Source organism: Phascolarctos cinereus, unplaced genomic scaffold (genome assembly GCF_003287225.1).
Source record: "Phascolarctos cinereus isolate Bilbo 61053 unplaced genomic scaffold, phaCin_HiC Scaffold_9;HRSCAF=440, whole genome shotgun sequence".
Taxonomy (NCBI): Eukaryota; Metazoa; Chordata; class Mammalia; order Diprotodontia; family Phascolarctidae; genus Phascolarctos; species Phascolarctos cinereus.
In genome coordinates this window covers 18,849,804-18,863,268 of record NW_027556402.1, presented here as the reverse complement: position 1 = coordinate 18,863,268, position 13,465 = coordinate 18,849,804, and the positions used below count along the sequence as shown (strand labels likewise).

At 41.2% G+C, this 13,465-nt stretch overlaps 1 protein-coding gene across 1 annotated transcript in view; it reads right to left on the bottom strand.

Moving 5' to 3' along the window:
* The window catches only part of PARM1 (prostate androgen-regulated mucin-like protein 1), a 129,512-nt gene that overhangs the window by 96,842 nt on the left and 19,205 nt on the right, over positions 1-13,465 (bottom strand). The window lies entirely within an intron of this gene.

The following is a 13,465-nucleotide window of genomic DNA, read 5'->3' as shown; positions in this document are numbered from 1 at the left end:
GGACTGATGTGATTATGCCTCAGAATGCCAAATCTAGAAGATAGCTATGATTTTATTCAGTTTCTTAGTCATGCTGTAATTTGGGTATTAATTAGACTGATTCTGAGGCTGGCTCTCTATCCACCACAACTCACGTGCCTTCACTATCTTATTTTTTCTACATATTAATACAACAACTGATTCATTGATGCATGTGATTTTTCATAACGTTTAATTTTAGACTCTAGGGACATAATACTAATAGCATGTAAGTCTGGGACTATATGACACTTAAAATCATAAAACTTAGAGAACTACTGATCACTTCCTTAATGTCACGTACGTATACCTTGTAAATGTGTCAGCCTGAGTGCTCTGGGGCCACGTATGCTATTTATTTTCCTTTCAAGGTCAGAAGAGAGTGGACACTGCAGAAGAAATAGGTTTGGGTTTAGGGAACAGGGTGGTTCAGAAAGTATTCCTTCTTTATTGCTACACTCCACCTTCTCCTCTCAACTGAATCTTCCCACTTCCATCCTGTGGTCATTTTCTCCTGATTGGGAAGAGTTCACCAGATCTCACCAGCCTAGATGCACTGCACTGCACTCCTAGCACCTTGCTACCACGCCCTTCACCCTTCCTGGTCCATGCTTGCCTACCTAGATCCTAGAATCCTAGAATCATAGAGAAGGAGGAGCTACAAGGAAGCAGAGAGATTGTCCCTGACCTCAGTTTATAATGAGGGAAGCAAGGTCCAGGGAGACTGGACAATATGCTCAATTTCACACAGAGAGTGTCCGGAGGTGAGATCTGAATCCAGTTGCACTGACTCCAGAGTCAGAGTTAAACATCTCCAGTCGGTCCCAGACCCACCATGCTGCACTCTGGCCATCTTCCTGCTATGCTGTTACACTCAGACACCACCCTCTACCCCTCTTGCTCCATCTTTCATTCTGACAAGAGAAACCAAATCAGCATTACCATTCCTGGAAAAGGCATGCCAACCAATTGCCCTCTGACTTCATTTAGTATCCATCCCAGGGGCTCTACAGACCAAACTTCCCTTCCCAGGCCCCCACTCCTCTACATGTATTGCCTTTCCCTATTAGAACGTAAGTTCTTTGAGGGAAGGGTCTTTCATAGTCCTGTATTTGTATGCCCACCACTCAACCACATAGGAAGTACTTGAAATATTCCTTTTCATTCATTCATACATAAAAAGCCACCACATTTGGTCTTTAAATTTAATTTCTCATTTAATTATACATAGTGTCCCAAAGTTTTCAGCTTTAATAAGGTTAAAACTGAACTAAGACTTTTGGGACATTCTGTATTGGGCACATGTGGATGTGAGCTTTTAAAGATGTCTATGATTGACCCCTCTAAATTCTAGCAAAAGCTATTTTCCTCTTACCATTCCAAGATATCTAGATGTTTTCCATTGTTTTTAGCCATTCAGTACTAATGAGAAGCCTTTAAATAGCTAGGATGTAAAGTCTACCATATATAAATATTTCTAAGGCATGCAATTCTTGACCTTCACTGAACAAAGGCAAAGTCATTTATTACAAGAGTCAAGCTTCCACTCTACCTGCCATATAAGGTGAACTGCTGCTTTCAACATTATACAAGCATATAGGGTTCTCGTAGCATCCTTGGTGGCCCTAGGCCGATGTAACACACACATGTCAGGAAGTATGCCATGTGGGGCTCTCTCCCTATGTTTATGCTCCCAAATCAAGCCTTTGGACATCAACTCCTCCGCCGGCTCATCTTTTCTCAGCTGAAGAAAGTTGTATTTTCAGATTATCGACCAATGCTTTCTTTGAATCAGCAAAGCTTTGCACTGACTAAAATGAGAGATGCATGATTTATTTGTCTGATTTTGATGGCTAAATACATATACATCTGGGCAAGGATACAGAAAAGAACTGGTGGCGTTTTGCCAATAAAGGGGAAGCAAGCTCTGGTGCTCAGCCAGTTTGATTCCAACCCAAATGTAGCTGGGAATTCTAAACACACGTCTCTCCATTAAGAGACTCTCTCAGTTCAAACTCCCACAGTTTGAACTCTCCTAGATCCTGTGGCCCAGGTCAGTAGGACAGGGTCCAAATACTTCATGCCCACATATACTGTAGGTCAAGAACGCAGACCTAAAAGCATAATGAAGATGGGAATAAAATGCAATAAGAGATTTTCCCAAAAGATATCGAGGCATCCGGTCTAGCTGGAATTAGCTAACATACATTTCCTTCTGCATTTTCTTCTTTTAAAAATCATTTTATTGAAATCTTTTGTCTTAGCATACATTCCTTTGATGGCTCTGGAAGAGAGAGTGAGGCTAACAGCTTTGTGTAACTGTGCCTCACTTAAATCCAATTCATGAGCAAGTCCAGATATCACCTATTATGTCATTGGTCCTCTTCAAAAATGAAGAATGAACAACATTCCTGCATGCATTTTCTCTTTAAAACATTTTATTAATATTTCTTGTATTTATAGCACCTAATATTTCCGTATTGAAAACTGCTCCTTCATACCCTTTGACGATTTATTTTTTAGGGAATGGAATGGTCTTATATACTCCTTAGTTAACATTACACCTTGGATGTCAGGCTCATACATGGTTGATACAATCGACTGCTTTCCTTCTTATCCTAGCTGCATTAATTTTGTTCATGCAAAAGCTTTTCCATTTCATATAATCAAAATTATCTTTGATATCCCTTGTTTGGTTAAGAATTCACTCTCTAACCTTAGCTATGAAAGGTACATGATCTAGTTCTCTTTAAATATGTTTACAGAATGGTCTTTAATATTCAGGCCATGTATCTACTTTATTTTACTTTTTATTTTATTTAGTTTATTGTGGTATATGTTATGAGATGTTGAATTAAGCCCAATTTCTGCCAAACTTTTTAGGTTCCCCCAGGAATGCTTGTCTAATAACAATAATAATAACTAGCTTTTATATAGCACTTTAAGTTTTGCAAAAAAGGACTTTCCAAATATTATCTCATTTGATCATTATATCAATTCTCAGAGGTAGCTATTCCAATTTTATAAAGAGGAAACTGACAGTTCTGTTAAGGAACCTGCTCAGAGTCAAACACAGTATGTGTCTGCGACCAGATTTGAACTCAGGTCTTCCTGGTTTGAGGTCCGGTGCTCTGTCTACTTCTTCAAGTAGATGTTTTTAAGTAAGTAGTTCTTTCCTGTTTTCAGGCTTACCAGGCCAAAATTAAGTTATTGGGCCCAATTGTTTCTGCTTCTTCCTTGTCTAATCTGTTCCATTGGTTTATATTTTAATCAGTACTAAACATGTACTTATCTGCACATGTGTTTCAATTTCAGTATTTCTAATTTTTTTTATTGGGTCATTTTGGCCACAAGAGCTAAAAACCTATAATGAGACAGTATTTTTAGAATTCCCTGTTACAATTGGGATATGATCATACTTTTCTCTGTGTTGGCAAAATACTCTTTTATGTTTCCACGGCTACATGCATATCATTTAGCCATCAGAATGAAAATAAATATATCATGCATTTCTCAGTACATTTAGCATATCTAGAAGATGAAAGAGTAATGCCTGATGATGACAAATATCTCTGCTAGTTACTGAGAGGATGCCTATCAATTGGAGACTGGCTGAAGAAATTGTGGTATATGATTATGATGGAATACTGCCATGCTATAAGAAATGATGAGCAGGATGGTTTTAGAAAAACCTGGGAAGACATATATGAACTGATACAAAGTGAAGTGAGCAGAACCAGGAGGACAGTGGACACAGTAATGAAATATCGTAAGGACAATCAACTGTGAATGACTTAGCTACTCTGAACAAGACAATGACCTAAGACAATTCCAAAGGATGTATGATGAAAAATGCTATCCACCTCTAGGGAGAGAACTGATGAATTTTGAGTGCAGATTGAAGCACACTTTTTTTCTACTCTCTATTTTTGTTGTTTTATTTTGTTTGCATTTTCCTTTGCAACATGGTGAATAATGAAATATGTTTTGCATGATTTCACATGTATAATCAGTGCTGAATTGCTTGTCTTCTTGAGATGGGGGAGGGGACAGAGGGAGAGAATTTGGAACTCAAAATTTCTAAAAATTATTAAAAGTTTTTAACATTTAATTGGAAAATATTTAACAAAACAAATAAAAATAATTTTTAAAATCTCTGCCAATTATTTAATGTCACAAAACTACTGAAGAGAAAGGATTAATATTGGCATAACATAACAGAATAATTGCCATGCTTCAGTGTCTGTTGAATTTCTATTTGCAGGAAAGAAGGAAAAAAAAAAGGAAGAAATATTCTCCTATTTTGCTTCAAATCTCAACAGTGCCCCTGGTGAGAACCACCATGGTTCCCTTCTCTGAATGACATTATATTTTATTCTGGAAAGAACACCTGCAAATCTACAGAACTCAGGAAATCAGTTGCAATAACTGTTTTTGCTGGGCACAGAGAGTTAACCCAGGGTGTCACAACCTCCCCATAAAGTGGGGAAAGACCCTGAACTTAACAAAATACTTCTTTAAACCTTGACCACAGAGAAGGAATTTTTGGGTCGTTCCCTTAGATTTTTCTTCCATATATAGACAGGTTGCCCAAATTCAAGCCTGGGAATGGGGTGGGGGTGGGAAGTACCGTCCAGGTAAATTCTCATAGATCAGTGGCTTTTTGACTGGCCGCACTTGAGGACCTAGCGGGCCACGTGTGGCCTTAAGGCCACAGGTTCCTAACCCCTGTCGTAGGTCATTATAATGGGTACATGAAAGGTAGGGACCTAAAAGAGTGCTCACTGAAGCCATAACTTCATTCCTGAAGTCTGAATTTATATTTGGCACTATCTTGATTCCTATGAAATCCATCTTCTTTTTCTGGCCTGGAGTATGTAAGGTCCCGTGCTAATGTTCATGGCTTCCAAAAGATACCATTACATACACTAACAGCTGGCTTCTCCATTCTCTGAATCTACACATAGCCCATGAAATGATAGTGGATGTTAGTAATGGTAATAAAGAGTCCCAGGCATAGCAGGATTCTCAAGCACCTTCTGAATTATCACACAAAGGCTCAATTATTAATCAGTCAGTCAACAAACCTAGGAGCTGGTGCAGCTAGGTGACACAGTGGATAGAGCTCTGGGCCTGGAATTAGGAAGACTCATCTTTGTGAGTTCAAATCTGGCCTCAGACACTTACTAGCTGTGTGACCCTAGGTGAGTCATTTAACCCTGTTTGCCACAGTTTCCTCATTTGTAAAATGAGCTGGAGAAGGAAATGGCAAACCACTCCAGTATTTTTGTCAAGAAAACCCTAAATTGGATCATGAGGAGTTGGACATGACTGAAAATGGCCGAACAACACCAACTATGTGTCAGGCACCATGCTAAGTGCTGAAGATACCAAGAATTATCATAGACAGTCCTTCCTTTTAAGAAGCTCATATCTAATGGAGGAGATAACATGAGAACAACTGTGTACAAAAATAACATATACGGAATGAACTGGAAATAATCAATAGAAAAAAGGCACTAGAATTAAGGGAGTTGGGAAAGATTTCCTGTAGAAGGTAGGATTTTAGCTGGGAATTGAAGGAAACCAGGGAACCTAAGAAGGAGGGAGGCAGAGTCAATTAAGAGATGGAGTTTCTTGTTGGAGAAAGGAAGCTAATTATCATTGGAGCCCAGTGTGTGTTTGTGGGTGTGTGAAGTGTAATAAAACTAGAAGGTGAAGGGGCCGGTTATGATGAGCTTCGCATGCCAGAGGATTTTATATTTGATCCTGGAGGTGATAGGGAACCATTGGAGATTTTTGAATGGGAGCTGTGGGGTTGCCATGGCAAGACCTGCTCTTTAGGAAGATCACTAACAGCTGAATTGACGATGGATGGAGTGAGGGAGAGACTCATGATTAGGAAGGATTCACCAGAGGACTGTTGCTGTAGTTGAAGCTTGTGGTGTTAAGGGCAGTGTCAGAGGAGAGAAAGCAGCATATATAAGAGACAGTTCTTGGCAACAGATAGGATATGAGGGATCAGAGGGAGGGAGGAGGTGAAGATGACAGCTAGGTTTCAAGCCTGAGTGGTTGGGAGGATGATGGTGTACTCAACAGTAATAGAGAAGTTAGAAAGAGGAGAAGCATTTGGTGGGAAGGATAATGAGTTCAGTTTTGAAAATAATGAGTTTAAGATGACTACAGGATATATAATTTGAGACGTCCACCAGGGAGCTGGAGATGCAAGTCTGGTGGTCAGAAGAGATATTAGGGCCGGATTAGTAGATTTGGGGATCATCAGCATAAAGACAGTCACTGAATCCATGGGAGCTGAAGAGATCACCAAGTGAAGGAGAGGGAAAAAATAGGGGACTCAGGAGAGCCCTGTGGGACACCCATGGCTATTGTGCACAGTCTGAGTGAAGATCTGACACAGAATACTGAGAGAGTTCAGACAAATAGTAGGAGAACCAGGAGACAGCAATGTCATGGAAAGCTAGACTCTTAAGCTTAGAATATCAGGGCTAAAAAGGATGTTAAATATTATGTAACTCCTGGATTTAGCAGATTAGGAAACTGAGACTCAGTGCCCAAGTCCCTTAAAGATAAATGTATTCAGAATATTTTTATATGAGCAATCTATGGATAGTATGACATATCCAAAGATTTATCAGAAACCTGCATTCACCATGTTAGATCCCAGAGAATTAGGTTTTCATTCAAAGTCATGAGGCATAGCCATTGTGAATGGAGATCATACACCAGGGCCCAAGCCTAAATTATTCACTCTGTTTTGATTTGTAAATAAGAGTTTCCGAATTTGCTAATTACCCATATTTTCCTGTAGTCCTCAAATTAAAAAAGAGTTTGAATTTAATATGAAGATAACAAAATTATTTTTAATAAAATCTTGAAAAAGGAATGAGAATTTAAGTTTAAAAATATGAATTTTAATCACAAGGCTTATCAGTTCAGTTTGCTACTGGACATTTGGGGTTTATTATTTTTTCCATTTCAAGACCAGCCTAAATCCCAATGCAGGAAAGGCAGTGTTAATTAATTTCTTTTCAATCTAGCAAACAGTGCCACACATGAGATGAGAATCAGTAAGGAGAATTATAGATTCTTCAGCAAACTCAGATCTACCAATTGCCCTCCATGAAATTGCAAAGGTTGGGCATTTTGATTGGTGGATAGAAGTCAATCACTGTTCACAAATGATTAGTATTAAAATCTCTGGTTATAAATGATCTAAATATACATATATATATATATATATATATATATATACATATATATATAATATATATTATATATACAAGCTGATCAAAAATATTGTCTGTCAAATTTGGGCATCTACCATTAATAAGGGAAAGACTTTGCTTAGCTCAGCTCAAGAAACAAACTAAATGTTACATAATGATCATTCATTTATTGAAACTGTACGTAAAGGCCTAAGGGTGAGACAAAGATATTTAAGGCTCAATTTCTACCACCCATGAGCATTTGCTCCCAGGGTATGTAGGAGATAAATTGTATGGCACATAACCACAATATGTGTGAAGATGAGTGATATGACCTAACACTGGAATGGCAGGTTGGGGGTAAAGTTCTGTGTTTTCCTTGGGTTTATAGAAGCCTTTCCCCTTGGATGATGGTTCCTGGTTCCACTAATCTTCATTGAGAAATGCCACACAAAGAGGGCTCTTTGTTTCTGAGAGGGTTGGTTCTGGAGCTGGGCCTCTACTTTTCAGGCCCAGATGCCAAGTGAAAAATTCCAATGGAGAATTTAGCTACACTTTACCTAGTGAGTGGTCCAACATTTATAACACAAAGTGCATGCGTCATTGAAAATCATTCCAGTCTGCTTGCAATTCAGCTATCTCTTCCTCCACTGCCAGACATGGAGGCCATTCCCTGATGGATCGCGGTTGGACCTGACATCTTCAAACTCGATGGCCCCTTTCCCCTTGCTTCCCCAGCATATTTCTCTCCACTATCAGATCCTCCACTTTTTCTTACGGCATGTTCTCAGTTAGCGGAGAGGGTGGGCTTGGTTTGCCTTCCTCTTGGCATGTAGGCAGAAATGTTGATATATAAAATCATGGGAGACATGCTACTCACTCTAAGCACAGAGCCAACTAGGTGGCATGGTGAACTTCCCTACCTCCTGGCTGACCTCAGACTTCCTGATTGATGGAATTAGTGTCAATTGTTAAATATCAAACTTTTGGTCCCTCTCCTTCTGAGCACCAAATGCTGACTCCAAGCTGCCTCAGCACAGTTTTGTCAAAACAATATCTTTCTCTGAGATGTTAAAAATATAATGAGACTGGTCATCTGTTTCCTGACTCTTCATCACAGCATGAACTCAGTTCTCATTAAAAAAACAAAAAACAAAACCCTAAAAACAAGCCTTTGTTTATAGGATCAAATCTTTCTAAAATTTTTCTTCTTTTTTTTAACCAATAGTGTTTTGACATAGAAACCATACTCTTCTCGGAAAATTTCTCCTATCTATATCAGTGAACATGATCTAAGAAATTATCTCTTCTACCACAGGGATTTTGGGGAATTGATTCCAGGGGAAAAGGAGGCTATTTGAACAGGTAATGCTGTGTTCTGTTATTCATGAGACAATACACAATGCCCAAGAAATATTAAGTAGTTTTCAGGTTCTTCATATGTATTTTGTATGTTCTAGCAAACAAAACCCTTTAGTTAGAGGTGGGTAGACATACGCATACAAAGAATTATGATAATAGTAGCTAATATGTATAGAGTACCTGCTATGTGCCAGGCACTCTGCTAAGCTGTCTACAATTATAATCTCATTTGATCCTCCCAATGGCCCTGTGAGGTAGGTGCTACTATCATTCCCTATTTTATAGATGAGGAAACTGAGGCAGAGATTAAGTGACTTGCTTAGGGTCAAGCAGCTAGTAAGTGTCTGAGGCCAGATGTGAACTCAGGTCTTCCTGATGCCAGGCCCAGCACTCTACCCACTTACCAACTAGCCCTGATATATGTGTACACAGATATACCATATATTCTATCTATTTATACACACACACACACACACACACACACACACACACACACATGAATCTCTAGAGACAGAGACAGACTGAGAGAGACAGAAATGGGGAGAGAGAGAGAGAGAGAGAGAGAGAGAGAGAGAGAGAGAGAGAGAGAGAGAGAGAACGAGAACTGGCTTCTGGGTTTCTAGAGATGGCTCAGATACCTCTAGAATGGGGGTTGCTTACTGTGAGGTGACCCCATCCCTAGGAGATTAGAGAGTAAAGTCTGGCCATTTTGTGTCATTAATAACAACCATACCCCCCAAAAAACCGCAGCAAACTACTGCTGGTCAAATTTGTATGATTTCTTGTATTGCAGGTGGTGGTGGTCTCTGGGCCCAGTGGCTGGCAGGCTTAGGTTGAGAACCACCATATCAATGCTCTAGACCACAATCTTGGGATAATCTGAAAAAAAAACATGCTGAAGGAATAGCTAGGGATTCTTTATGTGTCACTCAGAAGGCCATTGGGCAGGATGCCACGCTGATGTTGAGACAAAATTGCCTGATTCTCCCCAAGAGCCCAGACACTTTTCTGGAATCAGAGATAGGGACAAATGCGGCAAATGCAGTCCAATTAGTTTGCTGAGGACAAGGATGTGTAGCACAAGTTTAAAAAGTTTCAAAAGAGAGACGGCTTCCCTTTCACTTCTGAATTATAAACTGTGCACCATAATTCTCTCTGTCTCTGTGTCTCTTTCCCTTTTTCCTAGCTCTATATGTGTTTGCCTCTGTCTTTCTGTCTGTCTTAGATTGTAAGCTCCTTGAAGGCAGGGGCTGTCTTTTGCCTTTTTTTTGTATCCCCAGGGCTTAGAACAGTGCCTGGCACATAGTAGGCACTTAAAAAATATGATGGATTGATCTCTCTCTTTCTCTGTGTCTCTCTTTGTGTATCTCTTGTCTCTCTCCTCTTCCCTCCCTTCCCTCCTGTCCTCCCTCTCCCTCTTGCTCCCTCTCTTTTTCTACTTCCCCTTTTCTGTTTCTCTTCTTCCTTCTCTCTCTTCCTCTCTCTGTCTCTTTGTCTGATGCTCTCTCCTCCTCCTCCTCTCTCTCCTTCCCTCCCTTCTGTCTTTTTGTTTCTCTTTTCACCACTTTCCACAGTGCCTAGCACATAGGAAGCATTTAATAAATTCTGTCTCTTTCTCTAACTCTTTTCTTGTCTCTGAGCTTGACATACTTGACACTGGGCAATCAAGATGTTAGGAACTCCTGGGTCTCTCCGGGGTGGGGCCAGCTGGCAGCAAGAGGGGTTTCCTGAATCAGAGAGGATGACCCCTGACAGGAAGGGATTTCAAGTCCTGGCCTGATAAGCTAAAATCCCAGGGAGTTGCCTGAGCTCTCCCACGTGGCAGCTCCTGATCTCACCGATCTGGTGGACCAGCCTGGGGCTACATGCTCTCTCTGGCTTCTGGTGCCAGCCAGGCAGAGCAAGGCAGAGTCCAACCCCAGAAGCGGCAGTTGTCCTGCCCTGGCACAGGATCCTGGAACATCATCCAGGCTCTTGCACAAGGGGGCTGACCCTGACTCTGGCTGAGTGGATAGTGGGGTAGGTGACAGAGGGAGCAGTTACTGGCAAGGGCCCCCGTAGCAGTGGCAGCATGGCAGAGACTCCGAAGAGTGGACAGGCAACTCAACCAGATTTCAGAATTGGCCCTGACTTTGATTTTGAGGGGGAAGGAGAAGAAAGAAGCCACAGCAAGAAGGAAGTCACCAAGGAAGCAAACAACAAACATTTATTAAGGCCCTACTATGTGCCAGGTGAGGCAGCTAGATGGCTCAATGGATAGAGCTATGGGCCTGGAGTTAGGAAGACCTGAGTTCAAATCCAGCCTCAGACACTTATTAACTGTATGACCCTGGGCAAGCCACTCAACCTCTATTAGCCTTAATCCATTGGAGAAGGAAATGGCAAACCACTGCAGTATCTTTGCCAAGAAAAGCCTGTGGACAGCGCTGGGGTCCTTGAAGAATCGGATTCAACTGAATGACTGAATAACAACAACAGATGTGCCAAGCAATGTGCTAAGCACCGGGGATAAAAAAAAGTCTTTGCTCTCGACTCCCAGTAGAATGGGAGAGGCGACACACAAATAACTATGTGCAAACAAGATAAATATGGGGAAAACTAGAAATAATCCGCAGAGAGAAAGAAGGCACTAAGATTAAGGACCATGGGGTGGAGGCTTCTTGCCAAAGGTGAGACTCTACCTGAGGCTAAAAGGAAACCGCTCTCCAGTATGGGGGCCATCGAATGAAAATGCACAGGGGCAGCTAGGTGGCACAGTGGATAGAACACTGACCTGGAGTCAGGAGGACCTGAGTTCAAATCCGGCCTCAGACACCTAACATTTACTAGCTGTGTGACCCTGGGCAAGTCACTTAACCCCATTTCCTAGCCAAAAAACAAAACAAAACAAAAGCACAGACTTAGAAGATGGGGGGGGATCTCGTTTGAGGAACAAGGAAGCCAGTGTCACCGGATCATAGAGTACTTGGAGGAAAGGAAGGCGTAGGAAGACTGGAAAGGTGGGAAGGGAGCACATTATGAAGGACGTTGAAAAACAAAGGATTTTATTTTTTATGCTGGAGGTAATAGAAGCCATTGGAGTTTACTGAATGGGGTGTTTGTGACATGATCAATTTAACAGTTAAGTGGAAAATGGACTAGAGTGGGAGGAGAAAAATTTCCTCCATCTTATTGAAGATTGAGCTCTCTGGGTAGGGGAGAGGAGAGGGATATATTGGCAAAAAGGTGATATTTAAAATAATATATATTAATGATTTTTAAAAATTTCTGGGGTTACAAGTGATGGTTCTCTGGGAAGGGAAGAGGAATATAATGGGAAAAGATGGTTTTAACAACAAAATATGTCACTATTTTTAAAGAAAGATTAAGGCTCTCTAACTTCCCCAGATGAGAAGTGTAGGGGGCAGAAACAGAATGGTGCACTCTGCTCTGGGCAGCTTCAGTATCCCACTGAAATACAGGGAATTATTTGGCAGGTGACCTTTGTGACATTGGAGGCTGGGCGGTAAGGGAATGGGCCAGAGATTGCCGGGAATTGACAGGCATGTTGGTAAGATTATACTGCTGGGAGCTGGCCACCTGGGTCTTTACTTTTCCCTCTGCCCACTAAACAGGTGTAGCTCAGAATACCTAATTGGCAGCTGAACCACAGGATGATTGATTCCTGGTCTCCTTTCTGCCCAGTGAGGGGAAGAAGAGAGGGAGGGAGGAATAAATCCGTCCCAGGATGCCAGCCGAAAGTAGCCAGTACTTACAATCTGATTGCCTTGACAAGTCACCTTTTCAATAGGGATGTTATTACTTCTATATATAAAAAACACAAAGAAAAATTGATGGTCACTAAAACCCTGACTGATTCGATTTAATGAATAGTGGCTTGGCATAAGACTTGGGAGAAATTTTGCCCTTAAAATGACAGAGAACATTTTTAGTCTCCAGCCAGAGCTGAGGCGAGGTGGGAAGAGGAAGGAGGCCCTTGGGTCTCCATAGGAGAGAGAAAGTGTGTCAGTCACAGTCATCCATTAGGTCAGAGGGATCACAGGAGTGCTGCCAGAATTAGATTAAAATGGAAATAAAGAAAAATACAACAGAACACAAACGATGTTAGTATGTAGTTTTCCAGGTCAATATGTGCTGCCCTCATTTCTATTCGAATTTGATGCCACTGGGGTAGCTAGGTAGCGCCTGGAGTCAGGAAGACTCCTCTTCATGAGTTCAAATCCAGCCTCAGACACTTCCTAGCTGTGTGACCCTGGGCAAGTCACTTAACCCTGTTTGCCTCAGTTTCCTCATCTGTAAAATGAGCTGGAGAAGGAAATGGTAAACTGCTCCAGTATCTTTGCCAAGAAAACAAACCCCAAACGGGGTCACAAAGAGTCAGATATGACTGAAAAACAACTGAACAACTGCCATTGCTCTAAATGACTGAAAAGAACCATTGGGACCATTTTATCATCATTCCTAGGACCAACATTATTAAAACACCTAGAGTTCTCCATCTTATGTGGGGACCTTGTTGGAGAGGAACACTCCTTTAACCTGCAGGGGCATATTTCAGGTAGGACCCAGACTTAATGTCTTTTCCAGGTGGAAGCACATTCACACAGGTTCATAGCTCCATTCTGAAACTACCTTACATAGCCAGGCTAAAAAATTACAAGACTACCATTGCTTTCCCCAGGATGAACTAAAGCTCTCCATCTCCCTGCTAAGTCAGATCTTGGGGTCTAGGTTCCTAACATTACAAATGTGTGGCCAGCCAAGTTGTTGGAATGATAAGGAAGAGTTAGTGGGAAAGATCAGCAGAAACCCTGACATAATGTTTATGGGATTTGATGGCCAAAGGATAACTGGAGTGG